The 14,756-nt window shown below is 38.7% G+C and overlaps 3 long non-coding RNA genes across 6 annotated transcripts; 2 read left to right on the top strand and 1 right to left on the bottom strand.

The window, feature by feature from the left end:
* The first annotated feature begins 3,205 nt into the window (after positions 1-3,205).
* On the top strand, positions 3,206-8,934 carry LOC149651160 (uncharacterized). 2 transcript variants are annotated; one of them, XR_016371092.1, is made up of 4 exons: positions 3,206-4,046; positions 4,112-5,091; positions 7,184-7,667; positions 7,879-8,934. It is a non-coding gene; the product is annotated as an uncharacterized LOC149651160 (long non-coding RNA). The 2 variants fall into 2 exon arrangements; XR_016371091.1 differs by having other exon boundaries at positions 7,184-8,934.
* Positions 5,097-5,556, bottom strand: LOC149651161 (uncharacterized). The gene is made up of 3 exons (XR_016371096.1): positions 5,495-5,556; positions 5,344-5,427; positions 5,097-5,190 (listed from the first exon to the last, which is right to left on the bottom strand). It is a non-coding gene; the product is annotated as an uncharacterized LOC149651161 (long non-coding RNA).
* Positions 8,935-8,939: 5 nt separating the features above from the next.
* On the top strand, positions 8,940-10,383 carry LOC149651159 (uncharacterized). Of its 3 annotated transcripts, none has more exons than XR_016371094.1 (3): positions 8,940-9,050; positions 9,106-9,513; positions 9,591-10,383. It is a non-coding gene; the product is annotated as an uncharacterized LOC149651159 (long non-coding RNA). The 3 variants fall into 3 exon arrangements; XR_016371095.1 differs by having other exon boundaries at positions 9,106-9,783; positions 9,914-10,383; XR_016371093.1 differs by having other exon boundaries at positions 9,106-10,383.
* Positions 10,384-14,756: the final 4,373 nt, after the last annotated feature.

Genomic DNA, 14,756 nt, shown 5'->3' with positions numbered 1-14,756 from the left:
ACCGAGCTTTTCGGATATGTGTATATGGACTGGCGACGGAGTTAAACTGAAATAAACCTCTCCTAGTCGAGACGCAATTGAGAAGTTTTTCTTAAATAATTAAATAAATAACCCTAGCCGATCGCCGCGTACTTCTTAATCCTAACGATGGGAGTAGAAGCCAAAAATTGCTTTCTGAGAACACGTTTGCTCCGATTTGCCAACTGCGAACGCGGTGTCAGACACACACACAGACACGCCCAGTGTAATACCTCTCCGTGACGTCCTCGTCACTCGGAGAGGTAAAAAATTATAGTAAAATTCAACTCGTTTTAACGGTTCGCTTCATTAAAACTTTTGAGGAAAGTGTGCATAGGGCCGGGAGTGTGGCGCACTCCTGTAAGCCAAGCTTCTGGGCGGCAAAGTTTGAGGAAATACGACACAGGTCGGCGATCCTACCCTATAGGTGCCGACTGTCCCGTGTCCGCCGGAGGTGACTTACCCCAATTCCACCTTCCGTCACCTCCCAAGTAAACCTCAATCCTTCCCTGCTTCTACACATACGACCTAGCGGCCCTCGTCAGTGCTGGGCCGCGTAGGGTCTCTCGCTCAATTCTTCCTGGTGCTAAAGGCCTAACGGCTAAGCACTAGTGTGAGTAGGTGAAAAAAAAAAGTGTGCATAGATTGCATAAAAGTTGTTTCAACTCCATTATGGGTTCGCATCCACAAATTTCCTAAAAGTCAATAGTAGTTTCGCATTCACGCCATTAGGCATAGAAACATGTCTTTTTTGGAGTCTTAGTCCTCACCTATCCCATCTATAAATGTAATATTGTGTATGCACGATTCTCTTATCGCAAACGATGGTATGGTGTACTGCCGGGGAGTTTTTGGCGGGAAATATATCATCCTGAGGAAGAGATAGAGAGTGAATTCTTCTTCCCATCTAATACTTCATCTTTTTACCGCTAGTTATTATCGGAATTTAGCCAAAGGTTCAAAACGCAAAAATCTATGACGTAGAAGAATATTTAGGATGCAAATGTTGTTTAAATAGTATCTGTACAGTGGTGAAAATGTACAGAGGCCAAAGATAAACGGTGTTTCACAGCATTGTAAACGTTAATAGCATAGGAAAGAATTTATTTTTGAGACAGCCATTTTTCAAGACTGATTTCGATTACAAGTAAGTCACAAGCACAACAATTTTTGTGTTCGGAAATTCTGTACAGATTTCCAGAATCCGCGTTGGTCTTTAAAATGACGGCAAGAAATGTGAAAATGCTTAATATCGGCCTCACGTTTCAAAAGATATATTCCATAAGTTTGTCACTGGTGACTGAGAGCTTGTCATGAAGTGAAGTCGGTGGAACGTCATAGATTCTCGTAAAACGACGTCTGGTGAGGGGCTGTCGAAAGCTTAGTACAGACTATATAGGAAGATGGACTGCAAAATTAACCGAGTGTAGTCAATTCTCGCTTGTCGTTCTCGCACTAGCTCTCGTTAAGTCTCTAGCATAACGAAGAAGTCATACTTATGGAATATATCATAAACTTATGATTTTACCAATATTTAGCATACTGGTTCTTTATATCCTATAGACATTGCGGATCAACTAGCAGCCACCTTTAAAAATGGCCGTTTTCAACACGGGTTGAAAGGTGACGCTGATACTATAGTCTATAATAAGGGAGCAAGACTTCCTTAAGAAATTTAGCATTACAGTCGTGTCACATTATTTATTGTTATTCTTATACTTCTGCTTCGGCCAATAATCCACAAGTACGATTTACTTTTGAGTTGGCCAATCCATATTCCTCATTCAAAATGAACAATGTTTCATCATCCTATATCGTACCACATAGACATTGCGGATCAACTAGCAGCCACCTTTAAAAATGGCCGTTTTCAACACGGGTTGAAAGGTGACGCTGATACTATAGTCTATAATAAGGGAGCAAGACTTCCTTAAGAAATTTAGCATTACAGTCGTGTCACATTATTTATTGTTATTCTTATACTTCTGCTTCGGCCAATAATCCACAAGTACGATTTACTTTTGAGTTGGCCAATCCATATTCCTCATTCAAAATGAACAATGTTTCATCATCCTATATCGTACCAAGTCTTGCATAAAATATGACGGAATAGTACCATATCCTGGAAGTTATTAATCCTTCTTACAATTCTCGGAGATGTTCCCAAAAATCCAATATTAAAGGTTATATATAGATGGCAATAGAGAATCGTGTCCCAAAGGCATACTTGAAGACTCAAGCGACGTTAGATTCAACGTGTGCTTACCATGGAAGGTCATCACCAAAAATCAAGACAGGTAAAAAAATTCTATAATCTAATCCACATTTTCGAAAATTCTGTCATGCGCCATTCTAGAAATTGCTTTCAGTGAAATTTATTTGCAAACCAAGGTTTGACAATACCTTAAAATAAAGCCTCCTGTTGTACTTTTATGGAAGGTTTTCGAGAATTACTTGTTGATCAGTATAAGTTTTGTCACTTATTCTCTGTTCAAGCTGTCAGTGGAGCAGCTGGTATGTTAGTTAAGAGCTTTATGACGTCACAGAAGCCCGCGTGAACGCTAGTAATTGTAGAAGATCTTTACTTTCCAAAACGAGCTCAGACTTGCTAGTGGATTCTTTCTCATCCCCTTCCTCACCAAATCCGTGTTTCGACATGTATTTGATTTCCACACATAATCTGTGCTTACAAACTACTTGATATATGATCAAACATAGAGAAATCTTGTGTTCTTTTCAGAAAAGTGGATTGGAATAGGATTGTTAATTTAAGTGAAAAACATGTCTGGAGCAACTTAGATTTAATTGGATTACACGAAGGAAGTTTCGAAATGCTTTGCTTGAAAATAAAACGCTTGCCATCGATGATATCTTGTCTTCGAATTATCAACTTCTTGGTTAAGAAGACGACTGCGTAGCAGTTGTTTCTTATAAATATATTTAAACTCGGAAAGAATGTTCTTTCGACTTGGAAACCGCCAGGGGGCGCCTATAATAAATAATTTAAAAAGTCGTTGAAAGAATTACGCTATCCCGATGACATATTTCAATTCCTGACTCTACACTCCGGGTTTCGCTACCACCGCAATAATTCCTGGGGATTCGTTCTCGAGTGATATAGTTGTTATAACGTTCCGAAGGAAGCCTCCAAGATATCGTAATAATTTAAAGAAGCTGCCAATAGAGGAAATATGTCAAAATTACAGCAATACTTTTATCAGCTTAGGTCTCCAGCCAGCGTAGTTCTAACATTCTGTAGATAACTTTAAAAGTAGAAGTAGTATGTTTTGCTATCCATCTTTCTATTTGGTCTGTACGAAGCCTTGGACAGCGCCTCACCAGGCGTCGCTTTACAGGAGTCTATGACGTTTCACCTACGTCACTTCAAGACAAACTCTCAGTGACCAATGACAAACTTATGGAAAATATCTTACGAACTTATGGTTAAAGTAAGAGTTCAAATGGAGCTTTTAGAGTTGCAGCAAACGTTGTATAATTAATTTATTAATCAACGTTTCGTGGAATTAAATTAAAAATTACTTTATAAAAGTGGAAAAATGCTTTACGCCTTTAGTGCCTTCTTGAATTTTTAAATGTAATTTATAAGCTATTGGTATTAAGAGCAATAATTTTATTTTCAGGTAATCCCAAGTAGAACATTTCTAAATATTGAAAAAATGAAATATTAAAGACAGACAAACTCAAGACCACTTTCCTAATTGACGCAAATATTTTATCTGAGAAAACTCACACACTTGCAACTTTGCTTTGCCAAACAACTATTTTTGAACAACTTGTTTTTGAAGACATCCATATCGCGTTGTAGTATAGCATCTCTGCCTGAATATCCCGCTGTCATCTCTACGGCTCATCGCAGCACGATCAATTTTTAATTTTTATTCGCGAATTTTTCTTTATCTCGGGGCTTCCCAGAGATTCTTTCTGTCTACTTCATAAATTATTCGTCAGAAATTCTGATACCAACGAATGTATTTTCGCGATATTGGCTCAGGGAGACTACTCCAAGGGTAAGTCAGTGTTAGAGGAAAAAAGGGTGCACTTTACTTACCCTTCTTTTCTGACTTTCCAACAGCTAACATAAAACCAGGGAGAAATGAGGTAAGATGGAGTGGACACAATAATGGGCCACGTGCGGCACGGAAACTGTCCCAGTGTACCTTGCGTACGACCCTACGCTTCGGTAGACGATTGTTTAGGGCTGCCGCGAAGAGCCATTGTATTTGAAGGAAAAGAAGCCTCTATTTTTAGAACAAAGGGGGCGTTCTTTACGATTCCGTACTGCACGACCCTACCGAAACGCTCAGGATGCTGGGAGGTCTTCGGTGCCTTAGGTAGAGGTACAAAGGCAACGATATAGATATGGTGGTTACCACTCCATCGCTCTCTCCTTCAAGATTAGACGGGCACTCTCTTCTAAAGGCCTGTCCAGACTGACACATTTTGTACGTTCGCATCTCCGCTTTACTTGTGTGCGTTTCTTGCAATGACTTTCGTAATATTATCATTTTGAGGTATAGGGCGCTCGATGCCCGTCTTTGGTACTGGTCTGATGGAACACCCTGTCCATTTGGGTATCGTTGACGTGAAGCGCGAGTTATGTACGATGGTCAACATTCTCTATGTAAGGTCCATTAATAGTGAAAGAAAAATGAAGTCACAGCCCGGGAAGTCTACTGGGAGAAAAAAAAACTTTCCGCTATCGGTCTGTCACTGAGCAACGATACCCCACCAAGAAACAATTTATCATTCTATTTGGAAGCGTGCTTTCCTACTCTAACCGAGTTTGCCTGAGAGGTAGTTCTTTGTTTTTAGTAGCCTTTTTTAAGGGAAAAAGGCATTCGAAATGTGTTAGTCGATTTATAGCGATTGTAACGCCCTGGATCACCAACGTGGTCTTGGATATAAGGATCTATTAAACTAGTGGTGTGGTGTACCAAGAGGGTCCCGACATCGGTTAAAAATTGGAAACAAACCCTTCAGCGTAGAGTTTGAAAGTACTCTCCTCGTTGTTACTCGGATTCACCTTTCTAGGATAACGTGATGATGATAACGGTAATAGTTAATTAATATATGGCTCTGTCGGTTAGCTGTTGCATAGGGACTAGCCATCACCCTTCTGCTTACGCTTCGTTGTAAATGGATGCGAGAAATCTGAAAATGAGAAACCATACCGATTCTATTTAAGCCAGAGTCAAATTATAATTGCTTTTTCACCTGCTCTACTTCTCTAAATTACTATAAATTTCAAGAAGTAAGGTAAAGAATTGGCAATTTTGGAAAATAGCGAATGTCTGGGGCACCCACCAACTTACATCCTTCCGAGGAACATCTATCACATAAACATTCAACGATAGCGCGGGTTTTTACTATGCCTTCGAAAACTCGTATCTGCATGAAAAACGATATACTTCAAAAGCTGTTTTATAGTCGCTTATAATGCGCATATTTTACAAACCATTTTTCTTTTATATTGAAGATTATTTATCGACCGAATGTTTTGAGTTATTATCTACCTTTTTATTCCTGTCATAGAAATGTGGCTGTAAAATTGATCTAAGTGATTTTTTTTAAACGAAAAGGTCGTTGATCTAAAGGTGAAATAATTAATAGCTACCATCATGGTGATATTACCTTTAAATAAAATTAGGAAACGTTCCTTTATTCGCGCTAATTAATTCGAAGCCTCTTGAAATTAAAGATTTTCGTGGGATTTAAAGTTTAATTAATGATATCATGAGTAATATAATAACAACAAGTCAGATACTTTTAATTGCGATATTATAAAGAATGTTGGTTCTCATGTTAGAGATAGGGGTTTGAAACTTTGATGCTCATGTTTAGTGCTACACGGTGAATAAGAACCCGTTTTTTTAGTTAGTTTCTTAACCTCCCATAATTTAAATATCTGTTTTATATTATACTGATCTTGTTCACTAGTAATTTGCTATGTACAGAAAGCTGAAGCAGCTTGATACTTATTTTTTGAATTCGGAAACATGGTTTATAGCTTTATGGTCGCTCGGCTCTAAGATTTCGTAAAGTAGTACAATAAAGAATCCGATGTGAATTGGCAATACATAGAAAATACGCTATCGAAATTGCAGTACGACTTAATCCCGAGCCAATTCCGGCAATGATAAGCCGGATTTATAAGGACACCCATAATCCCTTGTAAGTTCGCAATCTACACTTCCTCTATAAATAAAATTTCACCCCATTCAATTGAATTATACCATATAACACAACAGGGGTACAAGATTAAACACGTAGGATAGATGGTTAAGACCAGAAATTTCATAGTTGTATATCCAAAAGTGTTTCCCAAAGGTTTCAGAGTTGTGACATATCTTTGCACGGTTATAAACATACCTTTTCACTAGTGCAATTTTCACTAGAGTCGCTTCTAAACATGATAATGCTCGGCAAATAGTCGATCGAAACTAAGGATTATCCATATGACCGTTTATTTTATGACCCTTCATACTCGAAAGGGTTTTCGATACCCTGATCGGTTTTCGATATGAATTATTATAAGAGCACTCGCACACCACTGAAGTTTTCGGAACTCGCCATCAGATTTTCACACAAAACGACATAACTGTAACTTGGAAACAAATCTTCCTTACATGAGGTCTTGTCATGGAAAGTGTCATGCTTATTGTTATTAAGTTACTTAAAATTCAATCAAAGCTAAACTTGTGATCAATTTATAGCGAATAATAGGATTTAAAACTTTCCCCAACAAGCTTATCTACCAAACCTGCATGGTAAAGTGGTTAGTTGTAGCTTGTAGTGTGGAATTTTAGTGGTATTACCACGAACAAGGAAGGAAAGGGACACAGTGCAGTGGTGCGGCTTGAGAATAATGGATACATTATGGATCCGGCTCATGGTTATAGCGATTGGAAAATCGGCATTTGCCTTCAGCATGCGTTACTCTCATTCTTTATCGATACCGTGCTAGATTTTTCGCTTAATTCCTTGACAATGAACGAATGTGTTATGTATCAAACTTTAACTAGCGATGGCGTTATAATTTGACGAAGTAGATGCTTTTGATTTTTGAATTTCTCGTGTCTATTCTATAAAGTGTGTTTCCGACAAGTCTGTTACTAATTTGAATGTGTGCCTTTGGGTGAAACAGAGTGGAAAATGTCAAAGAACAAGGGATCTAGAACATTTACTTTTCAATTTCAACCAAGTATTTCTTTAAAATGTTTTGCGTAAGTAGAGAATTGCCGAATATTCAAAAAACCTGGTGACAAATGTTTATCACTTCGCCATGACTTTAACATGACGTCTGGTTCATGTATCATAGGCGGTCGAGCAGCTGTTACAACGTTTCTTCTTGCAGCTCAGGCCACGGAGTCGAAAACGAATCTGTACTTTCTACCCCTGGGGGTGAGTGTTCACACCTGACTAGTATAACTCTTTCCGCAGCGGGATGGAGATAGGCGGCGCTGTTTGAACGGATGAGGCTTCCCGAGTGAGGTGACAGATTTATGTTGGCAGCGTTTTATACAGCCCAAGACCGACAAAGACCCAGCGAAGACGCTAGTTAAAGTCAGCTGTTGCCAATGCCGATTGACGACTGCCCTTCAACTGCAACCTTCGTTCAAATGCTAACAGTTAATATGTCCGTAGTTTGGGGTGCTCGATTATCTAAAGAGATACTTTAATATCCATACTAAAATAATACACGCATTATCCAAAATATTTTAATCTTATCCATAGTATTTTAAACTATTCTGAGTTAATTTTTATCCCGGTCTACACAGTGTTAGTTTATTTTTAATTTTATTTTTCTTCATCGATTTCCATTATATTTTCACTTCTCAGAGTTACGATGACGTCACGGAGAGGTAGTACACTGGACGTGTCTGTGTGTATGTCTGTCACCACGTTCGCAGTTGGCAGAAAGTAATTTGGCTTGCGGGATCGAGTAAACATATAAACAAGATGGAAAAACCAAAACGATACCTCTCCGAATCAAGAGGAGAACTACTACTACTACTTTTACTGCGTGAACAGTTGACAGGAAACCTCCTTGTTCGCTCGTAATTTAAAGCTTTGCCAGGCAGTTTATATTCTAGGGATTTTTACGACTGTGAGATTCAAACGCGTTTTGTTAGCGTTTTTCCAAGACACATCTTACCGTTCAGAAGACGTTTTACGAATGGCCCGATGTGCCTTTAAATGTTTATAGTGCTCTGGGTTCCATACACACGTAAACATCTTACCAGCCTGTCTTTCGTGGCGAAAATGCGTTCATTAATTTCCACCATGAATATTGAAATGATTGCGAGAAGCCGTTGATCCAGCCTTGAAGAATTTTTGTCTTCGTGAGTGGACCATAACGTAGATTACAGTAACTGAAGTTGTGCTGCCGTGGAACACGAAAATTAAGGAGCATCATGAAAGTGTGGTTGGCATAGAGAGACTTGTTTACTTCGGTTCTTGTGGTGTCGCAAAAATCTATCTCGCATTAACGGTGGTTAATGGCGTACCTTCACTATTTACAGCTCGAATAGAGAAAATAGTGTTATATCTGTACTGTTCAAGCTGTACATTCCAATTGTTTGTTTTAAGCCTATCCAAAATTACAACACCTTTGATATGATGACCCAATTTTTAACCTCAATAACCTCACAGTGGACAAACAACTACACTGTATTATTATAATTGTATCCAACTGATTCTTGTATAATTTTTGCAGGCGAGAAAAGTTTCATTCGGTGTCATTATAGGATGGGAATGATCGAGTAATTATGTAATCTCTGTTCGATGAGTAAATCTACTTTATAAATATATATTTGAAAAACGTAAGTCGAAGTCAAAATTATGCACGAGAAAGTGTAAAAGATTAGAGATTCTTTTTCGGTTCGGCCTCCTCTTTATAATGTCGCAGCGACGATATACAGTTCATAAAATATAGCGTCAAGTTGAAATAGGAAGTCGTTCGAAAGAGGCAGACTCACCAGGGGGTGAAGACTCCAACGCTATAACAGATGGTTGGGAAACTTAAAATACTTCAAAAATGCGAAATCTAAGTAGTTTCATTCTCAGGATTTTGAAATGAAACAACTTTGCGCAGTAAAATTTTAAAAACTCGGAATAATTACACGAGCTCCGACGACTAGTTTCGCGTCTTACAGGCTCGTCAGCACGTCAGGTTCATCAACGGATGAAACTAAATAGAATCCTGTATTTTATACGCAAGAAGTCTTTGAATTAATTTGAACTAATTTTAATAATTTTATTTTATTAATGAAATGATTTGTCGATATTATACAACGTAGAACGTGACCATTTCAAATTTTAAACCTTTTTTTCTTTTCTGAACACTTCACTGATGAAACATAATGAACCAAAATCTTCGGTAAAAGGACTTACAAAGCATTTGATCATATGTTCAAGTCCCGAACTATTATGTTCATATAGCTGTTTATCAAAATAGATCCATTGCCGACTGTGGTGACTAATGACTCTTTTTCATTTGTCTTCTTACAATAAGGATATGGCGACTATTCATTTAACTTTTCTGCAAGCAGCTGTAACACCGCCACGTATAAGGACAAGTATCCAGAGTGGTCGTTGGAGAAGCTGCGAATCCTTCAAGATAATGAGGATTAGAAATTGTCACCAAGTCATATCTGCATAATTTGAATAATTCATCATGTATGATTTGAATCCATGTTCATGGTGAAGTAACAGCGGGGAATGTATGGAGTGGAAGAGATTCAGGTACACCCTTAGTTTCGTAACCACCCTATCTATATTGATGGTTTAGCTAGGTATAGAGGGCGCTGTGTTCAGGGTCAGCCGCGGCTGTCACAAATGGCGGCTAGAATGACTAATGGCTGCCTCTCTTTAGGTTGGGCGGCTGTCACTAGACGCGCTTTGACGGTGATTAACGAGCCCGCATCAACACCAGAAAGCCGAGCTTCCACCTCTGTACTCTTCTACTCTCTGCCACTATACAATATACTAAACTATAAGAAGGCCTATTTCGACGGACTCATTTCTCATGGCTTGTCACCGAAACCACGGGTCCTGAGCCCACTATACACCAAACCGCCTTGCCACCCCGTCATCCTTCATCCCGATACTATACAGCCAGAAAGAAATATTGCAAAATCCTTGATCGAAAATATTTTTTGCTTCCCAAACGAGTTTTACTAAAATTGTGAATTTTCCAAATTGGCCCGTGAGTATTGAAGTCGACGATTAACGATGTATTCGACGACGTTGCGAGTCCAGTCCATTTTCATTGTGACAGTTCTCGATTTTCGCGGTATTTGTAAGCAATTTTCACGGCATTTTTAAATGAGATTTTTTCTCGACATTTCTAAATCTGATTTTTTTCACGGTATTTCTAACTCTAACTGATTTTTCACACTAGATCTAATTGTACCCGACTTTCACATTTATTCTACGAAGGTTTCCAAGAGGTTTTAGTCGCCTTTCTTAGCTATTCCCTTTTGTTTCTTGGAGATTCTGCTAGATTTTTCAAGTTGTAGTTGACTTTGCCAAGTGATTGCATAGCAGTCATTTTTTCTCATTAATGCCGATTGTTGTAGTGAATTGTGAAGTAACAACTACAATGTACTGATGTGATTTGAGTCAACCGTTTACAGTACCAGTTCACGGTTATCGAGATAATTAACATCTCTGCAAATTAATCTCAACATTCAAACTTAATTTAGTAACTATTTGCACAAGTACAATCTTTTTTTATCAAAAGGTTTCAAGGCGAAGAGAGCGAGACGCCGTGGCCAGGATGTGATTATACTCAGGTTGCAGTGTGAGTGATTAATCAGGGCAGGAATGAGCATTACTTGGGTGGTGACGGATGGGATGTGGGGGTACATTCACCTTCGTTGGACACGGCGATGTCAGCACCTATAGGGTAGAACGTACGACCAATGTCGTATACCCTAAATTTTGTCGCAAAGAAGTATGGTTTACACTTCCGACTACAATTTAGAAACAGTGCTACCATGCAGGGATTCCTGTAATTTTAAAAGCAGGAATAGAGAACGGTTAGCCTTTACTTCAGTCCGACTCATAGCTCAGTATAGAGCCCCTCCCTCCAACACGTAACGATATTTTTATATCTTATTGGCTCGCTTAAACTACGTTTTGATGACGTTGCTGACGGGGACGGCGAAAAATACGTAGTTCCTTTTTACCTCTGTCGCTATGACCCGCCTCTTCTATCATACCCCCCTTCCGTCCAGGGGAAGGGAATCCGGGACTTTGACGCGGGCCCAAATTGCCCTGTTCCCCATTCCTGCTTCTAAAGTACATAGATCCCTGGTGCTACATTGCCCAAGTAAAGTTTGTTCTCGCGTTATAAATGGAATTTTGCGGGGTGGGCAAGTTTTGGGCAAATCTAAATTCTTATCAACTCCTGCTAGTTTTACATATTGGCCACTCTGCTTCACCAGGGGTCACATGTACAAAATATTTGACAAATAACAAGTTGGGTGGCGATGTTTTTCTCGATTAACGTTTTTTTCACTGAACGTCTTACTTATTGTGGTTATACTACTTATTTTATTCTCTTGATTACGCATGAAAGCTATCTGGTCTAGGATCATCCTTCTCTTATCCAATAAATATAAGAATTATAAAAAGAGCGCATTGTTACTAAAATAGCCCGCCGTTAAAGTTATATTTTCATGGTCTCTATCTCCCTCAATAATTCTTCCTCACGATAAAGAGAGAAAAAGTGCAAGAGCTCATTCATCTCTTTTAAGAATGTCAGGTTATATAGCAGAAAACATCTCGCTTCATCAGAAGCCCATTCTTAAGAATATCTTGAAAATGGTGGATATTTTACGTAACTTAAGTATTTGCTTTTTCCTGTTTAGTTCAAATGCCAGTTTAATTTCCCTGTCTCTAAGAAAGCTACATAGTTCGTATTTCTCTCAAAAGTGGCGCTGTAGAACGCCCAGTCCTTAAAATATTTTCCCTCTTGCTTGTGGGTTCCTGTGAATCAAGGTTCTTAAACTCGCATCCGCTGTGAATAACTGAATATCCAACACAAGGTAATAATGCAACACCAAGGGTATAGTTACTATTTTGATGGTACTTTGTAGCAGTTTCTTTCAGTAGTGTTCATAAGAAATGTTCATTCTCTGTAGAATAAGCCGGATTCAAATACCTTAATTGATGAGCTTCAGATTATTTCCTTATTTCTGTGAGTTGCTGAGATTATAGGCTATAAATCACGAGGTTATTTTTCTCCGGTTAATCAAATCGAACCTAAATCTGTCAATTATATTGGAAGTTACGGCGGCCGTCGATTACGCTAGGGAAGTTCTATCTGCCAAGAACGAAATAAAATGAAAGCTATAAGGAAATTCGCGCGCCGTTTTTCCAATCGGGACCACTCAAGTTTTAAAAGTTAAATTATTCGAAATCAATTGAGACAGATCTTTGCTCAACTCCTATCCAATCAATAACTAAAGACAGACACTCAATTACCAGAAGAGATAGATTGCCACGCCAGATGGATATAATAGGCACCGCGCTTGACGAACCGTGAATCGTGTTCTATTTATTAAATGTGCCTTATCATTCATTAATTTAACTTTATTTAGACAATTGAACGAAATACTAAATCCAAATTTTAAAAGAAAGACATCTTCGTTTAAAGGTTTATCTTTTGGCCTACTGTGATTTCCTTTACTGACAGAGATATCTAGGAGGAGGAAAGTTTTATTATGGAGTAGCATAGCCGTTTTAAAATAACAGACCGCTTTTCGTTGTTGGGCATCACATTTAACACAATCTGGTTGTGGATCATTTCTGAACACCTTTCTAGCCCCCCTTGTTTATCGCGTGCATCCAACGACCCCACTAACTAACTAACTTTGTATCAGAGCATAACTCCGTTGGGTATTACATAACCACACGGTGTAAAATTACACCCTTATAAACGGGTCACATGAGAAAACACACATTAAATCAGTGGCAAGTTACATACACATGTAGATTGTTATTTACGATATAACATATTTTACTACCCTTTAATAATGTACCATCTTAGTTAGATGACATTGGTTATTTGGTCATGACCACGAATCTATAAATTTTTGTTGAAGGAACCAAGTCTTAGAACGGTTTTGTTTGTCCTCGGTTATCATAGTTCCTGCTGAAACTAAGTTTTCTCCTGAAGCTAACATTACACAATGGAAAGTAGCGTACACATGATATAACATATTTTGCCACCTTGTAATAATTTAGCATGATCGTTAGTTTATAGCAAATACGTGACAAACCAGTTCTAGCTTGCCATGGAGTTACAACTGTCTGTGACTGGCATTATAGGGGCGTAGTATAGGATAGAATGGGGGAACCATGAGTATGAGCAGTTGTCTCGTATACTGTAGCGGCGCTAGTTGAGGTTAAGGTCAACATGTTGTTACGCGTGTTTCGTAATAAGCGCCTTCTCGATATCAACCTATTCCCCGCTTGACAAGTGACGGCTAAGAGACAAGCCCCTATCGCTAGCTCCCTTCAACTACGTCATAAGGACGAAAAATCAAAACGAAAAAAAAAAGAAAACCTTAGTTTCATCAAAAATAAATAGGATAAAAAGTGAGGGACTCTAGGGAGAGAAAGCCTTCCGCAGCGTGTGTTATGATATTTACGAAGCAAATTCTCGTTTTCTCTCTGGCGCTTTTGGCCGACCAATCAGCGCTCTCCTTTATGACGTTATCTTTCTGCAAAATAGTTCAGCGTTCGAGGATCTCTGGGATGCTCAAATATTTTTCGCCATAGATGACGAAACCTTATTTTTCCTGCTACAGAGTGCAGACGACTGAAAATCGTACTGTTGTGCTCTTAACTAAGTCGCGTTAAGTTTTTAAGTGATAACGCAAGTATTGTTTAGTTAGTAATCCATTGGTAAAAAGAGTACTGGAAGCCCGAATAGTTTCCTGAATCTTCGCGTTTAGAGTCTTGAAATTGATCCTTCAAAACGTGAAATTGTTCCCACATAGCCTTTAAAATAGGATCCAGTTTTTCATTTTTAACTAAATATTGAATTATATCATTCCTTTTTCCAGATCTGTCTGTTGTGAAGAAAGTGTCGTTTTCATACTTGTCAATAATTGACGAAACGCTTAACCCTTGGCCTTGTATGGACATTTTATTTTTTTTTTCTAAACTACCCTAACACAAAACTTAAAAAGCCGTCTCCCGAGTCCCGACTCCCGACTCCCGTCCCGGGCTTAAGAGGCTAGCGGGCGGCTAGCTTACGACTTCACGCCGCGTGAACTATATTTACACTGCGCATTCGTATCCGTTACATGCAATTTGGTCGGGGCTTGTCGCTCGGTGCCAGTATTCATACGCGAGTCCCCCAGAATACCGCGGGGGGCAGGAAATATATTTCTCCGTGGCTCAGAGGCAACGAGAATATCACGTCGCCTACGTTTTCTATAGTCCCTCACTTTCTATCCTATTTATTTTTGGTTTCATTCTATTTTGTTAACGCCCATGGAGGACCAAACTTAAAAATAAAACTGGATTGGAATATTAAGAGTTATCATACGATGCGAAAATGACAAAAAATACTTTGGCATCGTTATTTAAAAAAAATTAAGATTGTATTTCATGGAATTTCAATTTTCCATGAAAATATGTATTATTTTGAAAAAATTAAGGTAGGAGAATTTGGTCACTGAAGAGTTGCGAAGCTTGTA

The sequence above is a fragment of the Phalangium opilio genome, unplaced genomic scaffold (genome assembly GCF_054372755.1).
Source record: "Phalangium opilio isolate 3A_F unplaced genomic scaffold, DU_Popi_V2 ptg000082l_1, whole genome shotgun sequence".
In the NCBI taxonomy this organism is placed as follows: Eukaryota; Metazoa; Arthropoda; class Arachnida; order Opiliones; family Phalangiidae; genus Phalangium; species Phalangium opilio.
The sequence above is the reverse complement of the archived record's forward strand: the minus strand, read 5'-3'. Positions and strand labels throughout refer to the sequence as shown.